This window comes from Palaemon carinicauda, chromosome 26, assembly GCF_036898095.1.
Source record: "Palaemon carinicauda isolate YSFRI2023 chromosome 26, ASM3689809v2, whole genome shotgun sequence".
Taxonomy (NCBI): domain Eukaryota; kingdom Metazoa; phylum Arthropoda; class Malacostraca; order Decapoda; family Palaemonidae; genus Palaemon; species Palaemon carinicauda.
The window spans coordinates 18,825,909-18,847,366 of record NC_090750.1 but is presented as its reverse complement, the minus strand read 5'-3'; positions in this window follow the sequence as shown (position 1 = coordinate 18,847,366).

The window sequence follows — 21,458 nt, the reverse complement described above, 5'->3', positions numbered from 1 at the left end:
CAGTAATGTTGGGCAGTTTTAACAAGTGGCTTTCCATCATATCAGTTGGGTAGCCAACCACAACTGCTTTCTTGATTTTCTCTTCTTCTTTAAGCTCTTGCAGCTTAATGTCCGAGATGCTCCTAAGAGTTATCAGGGCTCTTGTATCCCTGGTGGATATGGTCCACTGGCCTTGCCTGTTAGGTTTGGCAACCATTTGGATGTTTCTGTGCTTTTGATCGAAGGCTGCAATAGCCTTAAAAGCCTCTGAAGAGTTTCCAGCCAGGACTCTGAAAAAATAGGTTTTATTTTCCCTAGCTGGCTGGTTGCTGTTCTCAACAGTGGGGTTTCCTTGTTGGGTAAGCATTGTGTCAAATCTGGGATGGTTTCTTCTTGGAAGTTTCAGGAAAGAAGAAGAGGTTGTGTATAACTTTTAATTACGTTAAAAATAGTATAGAGTATTTATTTTCTATATGTAAAAATAATAGAAATGTGGTATTATTATTATTATTATTATTATTATTATTATCATTATTATTTGCTAAGCTACAACCCTAGTTGGAAAAGCAGATGCTTTAACCCAAGGACCAGTGAGGAAAGAGGCACAGTGTAAAATCCGGACGTCGGACGTCGGATGACGTTTGGGAGAATAGAAAATAGCTTGTATCACTGGGAAAGACGCGAAAATACACCTCTTTTTTGTGACTGGTAATGTTCACTGATACTTTTTGTTATTTTCTGAATAAATGTTCGAAAAATATTGGTTTATTTTCATGTTATTGAGAATAACCTTAATCGGACGTCAACATTACACTATTTAACTGCCCGCTATTTTACCCTGTTAGGATAAAAGCCGGACGTCGCCAATCAGCAGTCACAGATAAGAATTTAGCCGGCTGTAAAGTAACATAAGGAGAAAGGGCCTACCACTCCCTTTACCCTGCATTTAGTTGCTAATAGGTTTAGTATGATCCACTAGCCAATTAAAATTTTGCCAACTTCAGCCAGACACAGGATACTACATGTAAGAAATGAAGCCTATTTCACTTGAAATGTACTGAAATTTTATCAATCAATTTGTTTTTATTCGTTTTATAATAGCCTGTGCCTGTTGCCCAGTCAGAGCCACGGGAAGGCAGTTGACAGTCTAACCAACTAATCCACCACCCTACACCATATTATTTCCCATAACCATAAATATAAGCAAATATACTCAATTGAAAGAAATAATAAAAACAATTAAGAAAAGGTAAATATTAAAATTAATGTAAAGGTAAATGTAAAAATAAGGAAAAACTACAAAAAAAGTTTAAGAACGGATCTTGTCAAAATTAGCGAACCCAACCATCACCGGGTTCGTTATTCTTTACATGTGGAAAATTGGGTTCCTTATTCTTGACATGTGTTAAATTGGGTTCCCTATTCTTGACATGTGAAAATGGGCTTCTATTTAATTCTTAAACATTTTTCTATTCATGTCGTGATTTTCACTTCGACAATTATGTGATTAGTTCTAAGCCCAATGTTTAGGGCGGATAACAAGACCTTGAAGAGGTAAGCCTCCCAAAACCGTCCAGGAATCAAACAAAATACGGCTACACTTTACAATCTTATTACAAAAATGGTTGTTTGATAAGGGAATAACATATTAAAACATTTACAATGCTTAATAAATGAAATATCTCACTCGAAACAATTACACGTGCTCGTGGGACACTAAGTCCACATCGGACTTAAAAAGAGAACAAAATACACCCAATTTTAACAAAATACCTTGGTAGACCACATACCAAGGCTTTCTACCGTAATTTAGTGAATGAATCTGATCCCCAATCACAAGGATCACCGAAATATGTACAGATACAAAACTCACATCACACTTACAAAAAACTATGGGGAACCGACCTGGTTATACAAGGAGCAAAGACGTAACAATAGAGACAACTTACTTGTTTGGGGGATATTAGGCAAAGAGGACGATCGTAGCTCCTGCAGCTTCGACGAAAACTACGATTTCCCGCGCTGACTAAAGTGTCCTTGGCAGAGGGGAGGGAATTCTTACCTTATTAATTTATAAGGGGTTGGTTAAAGCTTCTTTATCTACCACAACACTGAGAAACTGTTAAAGTCTTACTTTAAATACAAGGGGGGGGGGGGGGCTTAATGATTCGGCTGAAGGCCATAATTTGCCGTAATCCACCAACTTAGGGAGTCCTTGGCTCTAAACATATACATAAGACATTTCCATCGTGGTATAGTAAAGTGACGTTACATTCCTGATTCATAAATTACAAATACTCAATTTCTTTAACACCTGCTCCTTCCCTACCAGGTGGTTAAGTTTTAGGCCCTAATACCGTCACGTATTAGACAATAGTCATTCGTCTGAACGCCCGCGAGATCTTCCAGCCTTCCCTCAATTTAACGTAACGTTTGTGGAGTTAAATGGCGGGACTTTCGAATGATCAGTTCGAAATTCCCGACAATTCACTTAATCAGCTAGTTCATTTTTTTTCCTACTTAAACAGCTTGTTGAGTAATTAACCAAGTCCTTCAAAAGTTGTTTTCATTTATATAATATAAAAGTAAAACTAATTTAGATATTCAGATATCCAGTATCCCTCAAGATGGATAGGTCTTCGTTCACGGAGGTTGTGAAACCATTACTTGGGGAGGAAATGTTACCTGTGATTGACTGGATGAAGAACAAATCACTTATTCTACGAGAATTAAAATTTGAATCATGCGATATATTTATGAACTGGATAAAGTGCAGGGCCTCTTTAGACTGTTATGTCTGGAAGTGCCAATTAAAAGATTATTCACAGTATAAAGAAAGGACTCATGTTTTTGCAAAATCAAAAGTGAAATTGCAGCTGTGGATTCATGTCATATATTGTTGGTGCAATGAAATACGGGAACCGGAAACTTCTCGTATTGTAAATATATCTCGGCAAACCATGGTGGAATTTTTTTTTTTTTTCCTCCAGCAATGGGATATATGGAAATAGTGGAACAGAGGGACCAAGAGACACTTCTGGCAATAATGGAATAAGTATTGAGACATGCATCCACACACAATATATTGAGTCTTATTGGGCAAAGCATAAAACAAAAATCAAGAACATGCGAGGATGCAAGGGTGAATTTCTACCAAGCTATTTAAATCAGTTTATGTGGATAGAACGAAATACGGATAACAAATTAATTGAGTTCTGTCATCTAATTGCTTTTCAATTTCCTTTTGATTCCTAAGATGTTGATTTTAACTTAGTTTTAACTTTTTTATGACTCATAAGATATTGATTATGATAGAAAGTTTAAGTTATTAATGTTTCTTCCATCAATAAAGTGATAATTTATATTCCCAACATGTTTTTTCCTTATTTACCTTTTCTATTTTCTCCTTCATAGTCCAAAACATTTCATGCCAAGATAAGCGAACATGACCATCACCGGGTTCGTTATTCTTGAGATGAGGTTAATTGGGTTCGCTATTCTTTACATGTGTAAAATTGGGTTCGTTATTCTTTACATGTTCAAAATTGGGTTCCTTAATCTTGACATGGAAATGTTGGGTTGGCTAATCTTGACAAGATCCTTAAAAACAATAACATCAAAATCAATCTTTTATGTATAAACTATAAAAACTTGAAAATAGCAAGAGAAAAAGGACAAAAGAAAGAATAGTGTGGCCGAGTGTACCCTCAAGCAAGAGATCTCTAACCCAAGAGTTAGTGGAAGACCATGGTACAGAGGCTACAGCACTACCCCAGACTAGAAAATAATGATTTGATTTTGGAATGGTCCTTCTCCTAGAAGAACTACTTAGCATAGCTAAAGAGTCTCTTCTATCCCTATCAAGAGGAAAGTAGCCACTGAATAATAATAGTGCAGTAATCAACCTCTTGAGAGAAGAATAATTGTTTGGTAATTTCTGTGTTCAGGTGTATGAGGAAAGAGGAGTATGTGTAAAGAATAGGGCAGACTATTATATGTATGTGTTGGCAAAGATGAAATGAGCCGTAACTAGAGAGAGGCATTTAATGTATTACTGTTTGGCCAGTCAAAGGATCCAATAGCTCTCTAGCGGTAGTATCTCAACAGGTGGCTGGTAATATCTCAAATTATTCCCTTCGTATATCTTATTTATGACCTCACTAAAGTGTTCCATCTTCTGTTGTTATAACAGATCCATCTCTCTTTTTGATGGGTATATGCTTCTTCTTTGCCACAGTAGAGATTTCAAAAATAATTCTATGAGCAATTCGTACACCATAGCCACTCCCTGAAATTATAGTTTTGTCAGTCTTATCTGCTTTCACGTCTCCGGTCATTCCTGGCTTTTCTTTTGACTTCACTATCAGTACTGGAATACTTAGCATGCTCTACCTTTTAAATTTCATTACTTACTCGAAGACATTCAATAATCAATTTCTGTCTTTGTCCCCTTTGTCTACAGTTGATATGCGTTGGATCTTTGCTTTATAAAATGACTACTAATCTAGAGAGTAGTGGAACAGACTTTTTCCCTTCACAATTACAAGCTATTTGCTCTTTGCTATCTAGTACAGAGGTAAAGTGTTCACCTAGCATTTCCATGGCAGCAGATCGATCCACGCCCAGGACCGTGAGATTACGTTGTTTACAGGGGAGGCCACTGCTGTGCTTGGGCACCACATGAGGGGGGGGGGGGGTGGGAGAGAGGAAGTTGGCCTTGCCCAGCTGACGTTCTAGTGATTATGTATTTTCATGAAAATGATACTGAAATCAGACCCCTTCAACATTGACTCACCCAGTATCTCAGTTATACTTAAGTTGTCATGTCAATATCCTGATATCCACAGATTAGCCAAACCAGTAAATTGTAGCAGGTAGTCCCAACCAGACAACAGGAGACATATCTTGCATAGAATCATCATTATTTAAAACCAGATTCGCACCACTTCTACTTGCTTGTTAGATTGCCCAGCCCTTAATGCTGGACACTTCTAGGTTGGTTGGGGGAGATTGCCATGCCTGTAGCATGACACGGGCTCTTGTCGCTGGACAGCCCGTAAGAGGATATTATCTGGAAATAGGATAACTCCAAAAGGAGCAAGAATTGGTATATTAAAAGGGGAAGGTTGGATAAAAAGGGTACTGGAACAGGAAAAAGGATACAGGATGAGTGATTAAAGAGGTATTTGACAAGACATGGAAAGGAGGGGAAAGTAACCCGAAAAGGAGACTCCTTTTTAGGTCCAGGAAATGAAAAGATGTAGTTAGAGAAAAAGTGTTGATAGCAGCAAGTCCCAGTAAGTGGGAGAGACTGGGAGAAGAGAGAAGTATTCTGCAGTAGGAGGAAAAAGGAGTATTTTTAAGCAAAGAGGCTTATCCCTGCTCTGTTGCTGGAATGTGGAATTGTTGCAGGAGATGCAGGAAGGTGAGGGTCGAGGATAAGGAAAGGACTCTGGCGAGGATCTGGAAGGCGATAGGTATGAGGTCTTGAGCCAAGGTTTGGGATGGGATTGAGGATGAAGGTCGTTGCTGGTCCTTATGAGGAGCAGTTGCAAGTTGTTGCTGATCCTTATGAGGAACAGTTGCAGGCCGTTGCTGGTCCTTATGAGGAGCAGTTGCAGGTCATTGCTGGTCCTTATGAGGAGCAGTTGCAGGTCGTTGCTGGTCCTTATGAGAAGCAGTTGCATGTGTAGGCACAGGAGCAGTGGCTGGCTGGCGCTGTCTTCTCTGGCGAGGAGATCGCTGGTCTTTAGGTGGTTGGATTGAAGCTGGTTTCTTTTGGTTTGGAGAGGATGTATTATTCATAGCTACAATCCTCTTGAGACGTTCTGGGCAGCGCTTATTCCAAGCATGGTGTGGCCTGGAACAGTTGGGGCACTTGGATGTGGTGTGTCGTCCTACTTTGTGGGCTTTTATGCACACTTCTGTGCAGTGTCGCTGGCTGCAGACACCGCAGATGATGGGGCCTCTTGCATTCTTCCTTGTGATGGCCAAAACATTGGTATCTATAACATCGAAGGGGCTCAGGAGTATATTCCTCGATGGGGAAAGTTCCCCAGACTCCTAGATCCAGTTTGGAGGGAACTGGACCGATGAAGGTGGCAATGAGGCATCGAACTGGAACGTTGTCTTTGCTCATGCAGCGAACAGCACAGTCAGTGTTGCTGCACGACGTTGCAATGATGGTAGGCATCGTGACAGGATACCTGGCAATGACAGCTTTCTTCCAGATAAAAGCAGGATCCAGCAGCATTAAAGTTGGGTCTTCCTGGAGGAATCTGGCTGTTTCAACGTCCTTGGAGTAGATGATAAGATCCCCTTTTCTGTTGGGTCTGGCAGTGAGTTGCATGCCTGGCTTATTAGCCATGGCAGCAACAGAGGCATAGGAAAGTTCGCTGTCCATGTGTGAAAGCCGAAACTTCGGCAGAGGTTTCTTTGGCTGCGTAGCTGGGATGTTCCCTGCAATAGAAGAAGCTTCTTGCAGGAGTGTCGAAAGGCAATCTGTGCAATTGCAGTCTGTGGAGTATGCCCCCTGTTCGGTCTCCATGGCATTGGAGGACTCAGGCACGGAGGTTGAAGGGTTGACTACTGCTGCAAACGACTGCCAAGGAGTTGTAGGGACAGACAAGGACGAGTCTGTGCTCTCAGTCCTTGGAGTCATAGTTGGTGATGTTGGGGCTGGTTCTGGCACTGGTGAAGGATCTTCAGGAGTCTTCCTACTCTTGGGAGGGGGTTTAGCCTCTTCCTTGGCAGCTGCTGCTTCTTTCTCATACTTGATAAGCTTGTCAGAGGCACCTTTGCACCCCTCACATTTACATCTGATGTGGTGATTAAATATATCTGGGTCTGCAGTATAGGTGTAGTGTTTTACCATGACGTTAAACATGTAAGCTCGGCGCTGCTGGTAAGACACACAGCTATCACAGTCACAAGCTTGATCATTGAAATAGTCTTCACAGTGTCTGCTGGCATGTGGATAGTATTTCCATCCCGATTTTCCCAAGTAAAAAACGGACATTGTGGCAAAACTCTACGGAAATTTTAGTGGAAATTTCATCCCCCGAGAGGTTGTCCAAGTGATGAACGTAGCCGATACGTCTGTTGGTCCAGGCGATGAGAGTTGTCGTCGATCCCGAGTCTAAATCGGACACTTTCAATTTTTTTTCATGAACCCTATTTCCATTAACTGGTGAGTTGAAGAGGACAATGGTTTTTTTATGCCATTATCTATTTCATGAATTTTTAGAACAATGACTTGAAAAATTCTTATGAAATTATTTGCTTTTTTTATTGAATCTGTCAATTATATTTGATCGTATTAGTTTTTTTTTTTAGAGATATGAAACTTTCACCAGTTTCAGGCAGGTCGAGGCTTCGTCTTTGCTTTGGTGCCTCATATGTCTTTTACTTCTGTTTGTTTATTATTTTCAATATTTTTTGTATTTCCTGACATGAGAGACTTTTCCACATAACTTCTCCTACTTTATTAGCTTTTATCAGCTAGTCTACCCGCAGGTTATTACTTTAGTAGGTGATCTACATGCAGATTTCTACTTTAGATGATCTATATGCAGGTTTCTACTTTAGTAGGTGATCTATATGCAGGTTTTTTCCTTAGAAGGTCATATATCTGCAGGTGTCTACTTTAGTAGGTGAATTCTACTTTAGTAAGTAATGTACATGCAGGATTTTACTTTAGAGGTGTACTACCCGTGGGATTATGCTTAATTGGCAGCCTACATCCAGGTTTCTTTTTAATTGGCAACCTACCTCCAGGTTTCTGCCTTGGTAGGTAATCTACATGTAGGTTTCTATTTTATTATATGATCTAGCAGAAGGTTTATACTTAAGTAGGTAATCTACCTGCTGGTCTCGACTTTTGTAGGTGATATACCTGCAGTTTTCTACTTGAATAGGTGATCTACATGCAGGTTTTAACTTTAGTAGGGGCTCTACCTGCAGGTTTTTGCCTAATCTGCTGCCTACATCTATGATTCTACTTTAGTATGTAATCTACCTGCGGGTCTCAACTTTAGTAGGTGATCTACATGCAGGCTTCTACTTTAGTAGGTGCTCTATATGCAGGATTTTACATTAATAGGTGTTCTACCTGTAGGTTTATATTAAATTGGCAGCCTACACCAGAGTTTCTACTTTAGTAGGTGATCTACCTGCACGTTTATACTTAATTGGCAACCTACTTATAGGTTTCTACTTTAGTAGGTAATGTACCTGCAGGTCTTTACTCTAGTGGGTGATCTACATGCAGGTTTCTACTTTAGTAGGTGATCTACCTGCAGGTTTCTACTTTAGTAGTCAGTCTACATGCAGGTTTCTGTTTTAGTAGGCAGTCTACATGCAGGGTTTTACTTTAGTAAGTGATCTTCCTGCAAGGAAGGTAATGTACCTGCAGGTCTCTACTCTAGTGGGTGATCTACATGCAGGTTTCTACTTTAGTAGGTAATGTACCTGCAGGTCTCTACTCTAGTGGGTGATCTACATGCAGGTTTCTACTTTAGTAGGTGATCTACCTGCAGGTTTCTACTTTAGTAGTCAGTCTACATGCAGGTTTCTGTTTTAGTAGGCAGTCTACATGCAGGTTTTTACTTTAGTAAGTGATCTTCCTGCAAGGTTCTACTTTAGTACTTTAGTAGGTGATCTACAGGCAGGTTTATACTTAAGTAGGTAATCTACCTGCATGTCTCGACTTTTGTAGGTGATGTACCAGCAGGTTTCTACTTTAGTAGGTGATCTACATGCAGGTTTTTACTTTAGAAGGGGCTCTACCTGCGGGTTTGTGCCTAATCGGCTGCCTACATTTATGATTCTACTTAAGTATGTAATCTACCTGCGGGTCTCGACTTTAGTAGGTGATATACATGCAGGTGTCTACTTTAGTATGTGATCTACATGCACGTTTCTACTTTAGTAGGTGCTCTATATGCAGGATTTTACATTATTAGGTGTTCTACCTGTAGGTTTATATTTAATTGGCAGCCTACACCAGAGTTTCTACTTTAGTAGGTGATCTACCTGCACGTTTATACTTAATTGGCAACCTACTTATAGGTTTCTACTTTAGTAGGTAATGTACCTGCAGGTCTCTACTTTAGTAGATGATCTACATGCAGGTTTCTAGTTTAGTGGGTGATTTACCTGCAGATCTCGACTTTAGTAGGTGATCTACATGCAGGTTTCTACTTTAGTTGGTAATCTACCTGTGTGAAGAATTTTCTTCACTGCTCTTCTTTTTCACAGTTTATACTAGACTTTGTTATTGTTCGTGACGTCACGGCAAGGAAAAATATGAGTGATGATTCTTCTATAAGTTAGTGTCTCAAGATTAATACTTTTATGTTTATTTTGTATTCATTTATTTACCTCAAGTATTTAGGTACTTTGAATCTTTTAAATACAACTCAAGTCTGTTAGTCTAGGACAGTGGTTCCCAACCTTCTTTCAGTGATGACTCCATTTTAGCTTCGCCAAACTTTTGACGACCCCACCCTAATATTAAGGCTATATCCTTTTTTTTATTTTTAGATACAAGAATATAATTGATTAAGGTATACTGTTTATCATTGAATAGCAAAAACCAGAAAATGCACATATACATAATATAATTTTTTTTTATATAACACACTGCATAATAGAATGTTATAGATATGAGTAACACAAGCATTATCTTGATAATAAACAGTAATGTTTTTCATGTGATGTTTGGAACTGCTTTTCCATCGCGAGTATCTCAATCCGCAATGATGTTTAAGATACAGCACAACGTAGTTCATCTTCAGCACGGACATTAGGTCTCAGCTTCGACTTTATTAAAAGTAAAGATGAAAAGGTCATCTCACACATATGTCAAAGAGGAGGGCATAACATTTTAAGCATACCTTCAGCCAAATTTTGATATCAAAGTAACTGCCTTGTCCAAAACTGAATCTCTGTTAGGGAATCAAAGTCAGCTTTAGCAATGTCAGATCTAATAAGATCAATAAATTCGTATTGATATCTTTCACCACATGGTTTATTTGAGGTATGATACGGGATAACTGAGGCTTTTCTGGAAAATATTGGCTAAATTCCTCTTTTAAGGTTTTCAAAAAGTTGGATAAGTAAACTTTGAAAACTGTTTTTGAATGGAATATCAGTATCATTTTCTTCAACAAATGCATTTAATGTGGGAAACGTACAAATTTCTCTTTCCTCCTTTACTCCTCAAAATCCAGCTGCCTTTGAAAGGCATTTAGTTTTTCTGCAAAATCAAGGATGCCGGAATTTTCTTTCTGAAGTGGAAGATTAATGGAATTCAAAACTATGAAAGAATCTACTAAGTATACAGTTTTTGCCCAATTCTTCATATCACTTAAGAAACTTGAAAATTCTGTCCTTGCCGGGATAAGAATTCTCTCACCTCATTATTCAACTAAAAGATATCTGCACGGGATTGCCTTTTGGTAGCTACCTTACTTCAGTTTGCAAGAGAACTTCATGCTTAGAAGCCATTTTTATGACACAGTTTAGCAAACAAGCAGTTGTTCAATGCATTTGACTTTATAGAGTTAACTGCTTTAACAACTGATTAAGATATATGCAAAGAGGGGAAACAATTAAGTTGAGTATGGTCATTCAATCGTTTCTTTTTTAAATTTATGTATACCACCTCAGGTTGGAATAGGGAAAGGTTTTGGTAAAGCCTTCTGAATCCTCTAAATCCAATGATATCAGTAAAATCCCTTAGATTAATACCATGTCTTCACGACCCCAAGAAAATTGCTTGCCGACCCCAGGGTTGGGAACCCCCGGTCTAGGAGGTATGGTTGTCCACACACGTAAGCCCGACTTGCCAAATTACATTTTAGTTTGATTTTTTGTTTTGTATGCCAGATGTTTAGAGTTAGGATTATCTTTGTCCCCTGGAGTTGCAAGATTTCTCCTTGTATTCTAAATAAGTGTATAGCTTAAAACTCACAAGTCACAAATATTTCAAGCCTGTCCTAAATGATAGTTGGCACCTCAAGACCACTGGCCTACGTATTGAGATGCGCTCTTTTTTGGGAAGGAAGGAGGACGCGGCTGACCTGAACTCGACCCCGCAAACTTACAGGCCACGGTACTAAGTGGAACTGCCAAGCCAGGCCCCAGAGTCAACCTCGTGCTCCCACTCTCCACCACTAGCCTGTCCCCTTGCACAATAACGGACCAAGATTCACGAAGGACGAGGTCAAGCAGATAACTTAAGTGCTAGTGGAAAGCAGCTAATTCCACAGAAACGTCTGTTCCAGTCTGGTGGCTAGTTGGAAGGGGCCATTGACTCCGCAAAATAAGTGCTGCAGGCCTAGTGAAGCAAAACTGAAGACCGCCACTTTCAGGACACGGGCGCCCACAACATATAAAATCTTGTGAGTTCAATTAATGGCCATTCCCCTTTTAGATAAGCTTCTATTTATATCATAAGTTGAGTAAGTTAAGTTTAGGTATTATTTTGGCATTATATCTTTCGGGCTGCGTGCATGGGAATTAATATACTTATAATTTTTGGTCTTGGTAATTGCTTGAGGTCACTGACCATGTTTATCAGAAAATTTTGATTCTATTTATTCTGTGTGAGGGTTAATCCCACGAGTTAATTCCGTATAATATTTTCAATATTTTGTGTTGTGAACTGATTCTCTTTCCACTTATTCATTTTGCCATGTGAATAAATCATAATTGAGTTACTGATACTCTTTTCAATTATTAATTTTGCTATGTGTATAAATCATTATGAGTTACTCCAATCCCTTTTTGCTGTAATAAATTATTTGGAATGGATTACAAACTTTGGTATATTTAACCCCATTATATGAATTTTACCAATTTATACTATGAGATGGGTCAGAAGCACCCGAGATGTTGAGAGTAATCCCCTTGTAGATATAGGTAAGTTGGTATCAGCGAGTGTACGCTCTTTAACTTAGTGCTTTGAAGGTGAAGATCCCCATTTAACTTTACTTTATACTGCTCCCACTTCTTTATTGTCTCTAATTGCATTAACGTAAGATACCTGTCCAGCATCTTACTGGGGTCAATGGAACGGAGTCGTAGCAGAGCCTAAGAGTGAGATGACTATAGACCTGACAAAGGTAGAGTAGGCCATAAACTACTTTTATTTTCACGTGAGGAGTTCTCCGGCCACTGGAGAGTAAAATTTCCCCCTTTTGTATTTGAGAGTGACGGTTTGTAAACTGTGGCAGTAAAGTTATTAGCAGGGTGTGTGTGCCCCGAGTGTAAGTGCTCATTATCCTCCCTTGTTGATCTTCGTGTAACTGCCGTAGGGAGACTTTCCTAGACTAAGTTCCCACTCAAACATTTAGATAAAAATTCTTCACATGAGTGGTCCTTCGAACCAGATCTCTCACCTTTGACTTTTGGATCATTAAAGTAACGTAACCTAGCTCGATTAAGCAATAAATACCTCGCTATATCACGCTTACCCACATGCACCATCCACAATGTAGCAAGTGTAATGCCCAGACTTGAGTTGGATCAAGAGAAGAGTTTTTGTAATTTTATAGTATTTGACAAATGCTTAAGGAAGACAGTGCAACCAGGTTTATTTATGAGTTCTGAGACGACAGAACTTGATATATGTTCAGGTCACCGATTTAGGTTGCATGCTACATGTTTTACTGTTAACTTGCGAAGTTCTATGCCCGTCCGCTCATATGATCTGTACACCTAATTTTGGCATTTAACCAGAAAGCTCCGAGACACTGGAACTAAGGTATATTACTTACGTTGTTCAGACTTCATTGTTTACTGCTCCAGGCGAGCACCTTTCATTTTGCTCTGTTTGACTTAATTTTCTCTTTAACTTAGTGCTTTGAAGGTGAAGATCCCCATTTAACTTTACTTTATACTGCTCCCACTTCTTTATTGTGTCTAATTGCATTAACGTAAGATACCTGTCCAGCATCTCACTGGGGTAACTGGAACGGAGTCGTAGCAGAGCCTAAGAGTGAGATGACTATAGACCTGACAAAGGTAGAGTAGGCCATAAATTACTTTTATTTTCACGTTTGGAGTTCTCCAGCCACTGGACAGTAAAATTTCCCCCTTTTGTATTTAAGAGTGACGGTTTGTAAACTGTGGCAGTAAAGTTATTAGCGGGGTGTGTGTGCCCCGAGTGTAAGTGCTCATTATCCTCCCTTGTTGATCTTTGTGTAACTGCCGTAGGGAGACTCTCCTACACTAAGTTCCCACTCAAACATTAAGATAAAAATTCTCCACACGAGTGGTCCTTCGAACCAGATCTCTCACCTTTGACTTTTGGATCATTAAAGTAACGTAACCTAGCTTGATTAAGCAATAAATACCTCGCTATATCACGCTTACCCACATGCACCAGCCACATTGTAGAAAGTTTAATGCCCAGACTTGAGTTGGAACAAGAGAAGAGTTTTTGTAATTTTATAGTATTTGACACACGCTTAAGGAAGAGTGTAACCAGGTTTATTTATGAGTTCTGAGACGACAGAACTTGATATATGTTCAGGTCACCGATTTAGGTTGCATGCTACATGCTTTACTGTTAACTTGCGAAGTTCTATGCCCGTCCACTCATATGATCTGTACACCTAATTTTGGCATTTAACCAGAAAGCTCCAAGACACTGAAACTACGGTATATTACTTAAGTTGTTCAGACTTCGTTGTTTACTGCTCCAGGCGAGCACCTTTCATTTTGCACTGTTTGACCTAATTTGCCAATCTACTTTTTCCATAATTTTTGTAGCTCGGTTTACCATCCTTTGTGCAAGTGCTGTAATTTTCTTACTAACACCTCTTGTAAGCTTAACCCCGTGTCCTTGGTCACAGAACTTCTAGCACGATATTGCTAAGTCTACAACTTCACGTAGACACTTAAAATTTTGGTAAAGGTCGTCTCACCCATGTGTAGCATATCTTATTTTACTTGTGATTACCACATAAGTATGTCAATAATTTTACCCACACAAAATATGTGTGTTTTTACACACGCACAAATACTTGAATTACATGTCAATAGAAATAGGTAATGAAATAATAAATACATGAAATTGTAGCTTTGAGGGAGCGGAATAAATATATACAGTTAGCCACAGTGTGGCGAAAGGAGAATTTAAATAAAATAGAGAATTCGGTGAAATTGCTGGACGACGGAGGAAATGATCTCCTTACAAGTACTCCCCCCCCCCAAGACATCAGGCAGCGTAGAGGGCTGATGAGACTAATCTTCGTATCGTTTCGGGCGCGGAGGGTTCCTCTTGTTTTTGAACGGAGGGGCGCGTCGGCGGTCGGTGTATGGATCGCTACCTCTCGTCGTCGTTTGTTGCTTTTTTTCTCATTGCGCGCCTTGTTTTGAGGTGGCACTCTGGATCTGCCAGGTCCCGCGGAGGCAGTGTCGCTCCCTTCGAGAAACCCCGGTTTCACGCGGTCTACTGAGACCCAGTCTTCTTGGCCATGCACGCCGAGAAGGAAGGCTTTCGTCGTTTTCTTGATTACACGGTAGGGGCCTCGATAAGGTCTGGTTAGCGGCTGTCGATGAGTGTCGACACGGACGAAAACATACCAGCAGTCATCCAGGTTCTTTGGCTTGAAATGCTTAGTTCTGTCCTGGTATGTTTTAAGACATGGCTTGAATTTCCTGGCGATGTCCCTAAGATGATCCAGCTGCGTGTCGTCGGTTGATGTGGGAAAGAATTCGCCGGGGACTGCGAGCGCCTCTCCGTAAACCTTTTCGGCAGGCGATGGCTCGCCATCTGCGCGAGGGGGGGTGCGAAGGCCGAGGAGTATCCAAGGAAGTCATGATTTCCAGTCCCCGTCGGTGCAGCTCGCCATCAGGGACGCTTTGAGGGCGCGATGAGTTCGTTCGACCATGCCGTTTGCTGCGGGGTTGTATGCCGTGGTGCTGTGGAGAGTCGTTCCCATCAGGTTTGCCAGAGCGAGCCATATCTCCGACAGGAAAACGGGGCCTCTGTCTGTCGTGATGTCGTCAGGAATGCCAAATCTGCTCACCCAGCTTGACAAAAGGGCTTCGGCGCATGCTTAGGTCATAGCTTCGGTCATCGGCGATGCTTCCAACCACCTCGTGGAGCGATCGATGATTGTCAGCAGGTAGCGAGCAGATCCCGAAGGCGGCAAGGGTCCCACGACGTCAATGTGTCTGTGACCAAAACGTCTTTTCGGTTGGGGAAAATCACTTATCCCCGATTCGGTGTGGCGGCTGATTTTGCTTGATTGGCAGTTGATGCATGTCTTCGCCCATTCCCGGGCGTCCTTTTTGATCCCTGGCCAGACGAACTTTTCAGACAGAAGGCGAGCAGTGGTGCGTCCCGAGGGGTGTGAAAGTCCATGGATGATGTCGAATATTTTTCTTCTGCAGGAAGCTGGAATCCAGGGACGTGGGCGGCCGGTGCTGGTGTCGCAGAGGATAGTTACTCCTGCTGGTCCGAGGGGAATCGCAGTTATCTTGAGCGCGGATGGCTCTGTCAGGTGATCCTGTGCCTCTTGGTCGGTGGGCTGCTCGGATGCGAGGTTGGCGTAATCGATTCCCAGGTGGATTGTGTCGATTTCAATCCTTGAAAGGGCATCCGCAACTGGGTTTTTCTTTCCGGGAACGTAGCTTATGGTGCACCCGAATTTGGCGATTGCTGCGAGATGACGTTGTTGTCGGGAGGACCATGCGTCTGTCGACTTTGTGAAGGTGTGTACGAGGGGTTGATGGTCCGTCACGATTGTGAAGGGTGTGCCCTCCAGGATGTGCCTGAAGTGGCGGACGGCGAGGTAGACGGCGAGGAGTTCCCTGTCGAAGGTGCTGTATCTTGTTTCGGCAGGTTTCAATTTCCTGCTGAAGAATGCCAGCGGTCGAGGAGAACCATCGATGAGCTGTTCCAGCACAGCCCCACAGGCGACGTTGCTGGCATCGGTCGTCAGTCGCAGGGGTGCGTTATCGTCGAAATAAGCCAGGGTGGCGGCTTTTGCGAGGGCGTTCTTTGTCCGGGTGAATGCGTTTTGTTGGGGAAAACCCCACTCAGGTTTTTCGCCTTTCCCTTCAGGACGTCGTCGAGGGGTGTCAGGGTCTGTGCGACGTTGGGGATGAAGCGCCTGTAGTAACTGACCATCCCCAGGAACTCTTCAAGTTGGCGGGTGGTCGTAGGTACCGGGAACTTTCTGATGGCGTCCACCTTGGTTGTCATGGGTTTTACCCCGCACGAGGATACGCGATGACCGAGAAAGTCCACTTCTTCCGCGCCGAACGTGCATTTGTCGAAACGTACGACCGGGCCATTCTCCTGTAGGCGTTTGAGGACGGCGCGGACATGCCTCCGGTGTTCCTCCTTGGTTTTTGAGAATATCAGGATGTCGTCGACATAGCAGACGCAGAATGGTAGGTCGCCCAGGATGCTATCCATTAGTCGTTGGAAGGTCGCCTCCGCATTGCGTAGACCGAAGGTTGAGTATGCGTAGGCATAGGATCCGAACGGTGTCACAATGGCAGTTTTCGGAATGTCCTCCGGAAATACGGGGACGTGGAATTAAGACTTGAGAAGGTCCATCTTGGTGAAGTATTTCGCGCCATGCAACGCATTTGTCAGGTCTTGCATGTTGGGCAGGGGGTAGTGGTCGGGCGTTGTGATGAGGTTGAGGCGCCTGTAGTCGCCGCAAGGTCTCCAGGTCCCGTCAGGCTTCTTTACCATGTGTAGGGGAGATGCCCAGGGGCTCAATGCTTTCTTACAGATACCCATGCGTTCCATGTCCTCAAAGGCGCATTTGGCGTCCTTCAGCTTCTGGGGCGGGAGGCGCCGGAATTTGGCATGAGTAGGAGGTCCCGTTGTCGTGATGTGGTGGTAGATCCCGTGCTTGGAGGGGGATCCCGGCGAGTGTCGGAGTTCGGGCTTGAAAACGTCAGGAAATTCTTGCAGGAGGTCGGCGTAGGGCTGCGTCGTTACGGCAGATACGGATATTGTGGCAGGGCCGGCTTTTAGGGCGCGGGACTGGTAGGTTCCTGTGTCGATGAGGCGTTTTCCAGCAACTTCAATAAGTAGTCCGTGGTGAGCGAGGAAATCTGCACCGATGGCGAAGGGCCAGGAATACGAAGGGCTCATGATAGATATCCTGAGGGTCCTGGTCCCATAACACCGTATTGGAGATCCGTTGGCGGCGACGAGTGAGGGGGCGTCTTTGCTGGGACCACGGTCTAGGTCGGCTTGTGACGGCGGGAACGTTGACTGCATAGCGCCGGTGTCGACCATGAGTCTACGGTTAGAGACGGTGTCGAGGATATAGAAACCATTCTTGTTTTGGTTTCCTGCAGCTGCGATGGTGGTAGGTGGTCTCTTCTGGCGTCATCTTCTAGGGAAGTTGCACGGTGCTTTACATTTCTTGGCGTCGCTGCCAAACTGTTGGTGGTAGAAGCACCATACTGGGTAAGGCCTAGGGTTCGGACGTGTCGGTTGCGGTGGTTTCCTTCTTGCTAGAACGTTGATCTCGTCGTCGTCGTCAAGAGCCGGTGCTGAAGAGTCTATGGAAGAGCAGCTGAAGGAGGAGAACGAAGACGATACTGATGATGCCCCGAGGCGAACTGCTTTGGAGGCCTCGTGGAGCTTCTGAGCCTTCGACAGGAGTTCGTTCATTGGAAGTGTGTCGGCGTCCGTCAATTGGGCCCTTACGTCCTGTGGTAGGCGTCGAAGGAAAATCTCTCGAGATAGGCTAATCTCGCGCCGTCGGCCGTTGCTGTCGGTTTCGGGGAGCATTAGCAGGCCGGTTAACTCGTCCCATGCCTCGACAGGAGAGGTGTCACCCATGGGTTTGCCGGCGAGGTCCAGGACTTTCTGTGCCCTTGCTGAAACAGAGAGTGAGTAGATACCGATGAGTTTCGTTCTCAGGTCGTCGTAGGAAACTTGGACAGCCTGGGTGTCGAGCCATGGGGAAATCTTGTCGAATACCTCCTCTGGGATGGAGGTGAGAACGATGTCGGCCTTGGCGCAGGAGTCCCTGAGCCTAGCGACTCGGAAGAGTATGTCCGCTCTCAGGAACCAGGAAGCGGTGTTGTGTTGAGAAAACGGCGGCAGTTTGACTCTGGGTGTGGAGGCGAGGCCGTTGGGCGTGATGGGCGGGTTGAGTCCGCCATTGTGGTCAGTCGACGAGTCGGCGAAGAGGGGGGAAGTTGATATGTCGGTTAAGCTCATCCTACTGCCTTACATGCGCCGAGGTGTGGGAGCACCAAAGGCCGAAGCTCACGCCTAAGGTAACGGAGTAAAAGAAGGTAGCACGGGCGTAATAAGTCCGTTAATGGCAAAGCCAAAACCGCTGATGCTACTTCAACTCCGGGGTCACCAGTTGTAAGGACAGTAAGACAAGCTTCACCTACGACAACTGACAGTTTATTCAAACATACGTGGGAATATAATACAAGGTGCGGACGGAAAAGTAGGATGCGCGCAGGCGCCAATTCGGCTTAAACTAACCGCCAAAATATGTGTGTTTTTACACACGCACAAATACTTGAATTACAAGTCAATAGAAATAGGTAATGAAATAATAAATACATGAAATTGTAGCTCTGAGGGAGCAGAATAAATATATACAGCAGAATAAATATATACAGAATTCGGTGAAATTGCTGGACGACGGAGGAAGTGATGTCCTTACAATGCATCTTCAATAGAAGGTAACAGAACTTTATTGTAAACCTTTGAAAGGGGCGAGTGATAACACAGCTCTTGTAAATATCCATCTATTTATTTCTGACTCCCAACTGCATTGAACCGGATTATACTGGGATGAACGGTAAATGTTGAACTAGCCCTCAGCCCATATCATGCATAATGTGTGGTAATCATAACAGAACAGTACCTTAACCTTGCATTACTCATATTTTGACAAGATATAGCATGATCCTAAAAATTTACACAAAAGATATAACTTGAGTATAAAAATACACAATATGTCTAATGTTAAGGGAAATAAATCAAGGATCATATTAACAATACTTAGGACAATAGTAGTTATCACTAGAACATTACAGCTCATACGAAAAAGTATGAGCTTACGAAAAAAAATATAATAATAACAATAATCTTTATTAATACTGAAGCATACGATAGGATAATTCTACTCTGGAGAATTTCTATTTCGATGAATCTGAGTGGGAACCAATTTTTCTCCCTAGAATGTCTTCCTATACTGTATACTGTATAGTCACTGAAGGGCACAACACCCTGGCAATAACTTTGTTGATGAAGTTCCTATACATTCCCTCTAGGAAAAAGCTTTATCATTTGTCCAGAGACCTCAAATACTCCACATGTGACTAAATGATTTATATGCTTAATTTAATTTTCTTTACTGAAGCCATCTCACTCTTGGGCTCTATTTCGGATCTGAAATGTTGGACAAGAGTTAGCGTTAATACTGTAGGAAGGTTGAAAAAAAGGTATTATTGTACTGTATTACAGGGTAATGTAACCTAGGGAAAAAACAATTTTTTCATAGAAAAAGGTCCGTTCTCTTCGAAAATGACACTCGTTCCTGTCGCAAATGAATAGTTTCAGAAATATACATATATCTATATCCACTGATAATGGGGAACCCCCAGTGGGAACTCGGGGTTTTGGGTGGGGAAAACATACTGGGGAAACGGTATATAATGGTAAAACAAGCCTTTTCTTCTCTATATGTTACCTTCTTAGATGTATAGTAAACTGATGAAAATGTGGAAAATCTTTCCACGCTTTATTTTAGTCAACCCCGTTATTCCATTTTTTATTTTTTGTTTGTTATTTTCTGGGTTTTACACATCTCTTTTTTCTTTTGTTTCCTTTGTAGCCTTCATTATTATACCCTTAAATATTCATTGCTGCTAACATGTCCATCATTCCCCTGTAATGCTTTACCTTTCATCACCTCATTCCTCTGTAGATGATTTTATCTCATTTCCTGAGCTCACAGTGCATTGTTTGACGATGCAACCGACCGTCGACAATTTTTAAGAAAAAAAAACAGCACTTGGTTGCGTTCTGTTCCAAATGCTCTTGAAGCTTTGGATGTTTAACCACAATTGGTTTGTATTTGAGTAACTCTTTAATTTACGTAACTCATTGATCTTAGCTTATTGCTATTTACATCTCAGTACCTATTTATAAGTCTGTTTAGCTAGGATTGTTTTCTGTGTAATTGAACATCACTAAACGCCACTCAATTTTTTTCTATGTATATTAATTTTTATAAACCAGACAGTAGGATTTCTTTATAATTACTTTCCCGGTGGAGTTTCAAGATTGATCCTTGTATTTATAAAAAGCACCCTTCAGCGAAACACATACTCATGAAAATTTGAAGAAGAAGAAGGACTCGACCTGCTTGAACATGCTCAGCGCCTGGAGGAAGAAGCGTGTGAGCGGCCCATTTAAAAACCAGGAAGCGTGGAAGACAGACGTAGATATAGCCTCTTCATCCGAGTCATTGTTGTGGTATAGGCGTCGGTTCGACTACCTGTTGGTCAACCATTTACTAACCAACAGTATGCCTTATTTTGTGCCATTATTCAAACGATAGGACTAAGAAGACAAAACACGACTGTGCAGAACTGAAGATGCACCGTGTTGTTAACAGTTTTCAAGATGCTTCCACTTCAATCAACCCTCAAGAGCGTGAGTACAAATTAGCGGTGCTCAACCTTGACCAAGGGATTGTCCCCCCCCCTTTTTTTTAGCCTTTATTTGACGATGTGCACATTTAGCCAGGAAGTCATGTTCACACTGCCTGGTTTAATCATTCGTGGTGTGTCCATTAACATAAGTTGTGTTCCTGTTCCTCTCTATCAAGTTTGAAATTTTATTGCCCAAGAGGAATGTGTTCAAATTAGTGAGTAGAACTTTTGGTATTATTTGAGTTACCATTTTTACTTTCATTAGTTGATTAGTTATTTGATTATTGATTTACGATATAATTGATTTGACCATTTTCTTAGCATTTTTCATTTTTCATATGCCATGCGGTCTTTATTCAAATTTCAATTAGGTAGTTTTGCTGTTTTTTTCCTGTGTCAGTTAGATGAAAATTCCTGTTGTACTTTATGGAAATAAACGCCATTTTTAGGTTAAAATTATTAACTTTTTTTAACTTGACCTTTACATTTTGAAATGACTAAATGAGTTATCACATGAGGAGAGATATGACTTATGGGTAAGTTTATATTTACATCAATCTAAAGCTATTGGTGTCAATCCTTTATTGTAATGTTCTACGGTATTACCTCCAGGTGGTCCTTAGGACGTTTTGACTTTTACAGTATTGCTCCACCTAACTCTTTGTGAAACTTTCGTTAACGTAACTGATTCAGTCCAACCACACTTGATTGGGATTTACTATTCTGCGCCCTGGAGTAGCGTCTGAACACCAAGGTGATATCGGTGCCGACAGTCCCGGTATAGAATAATCTTTGGACTTAAA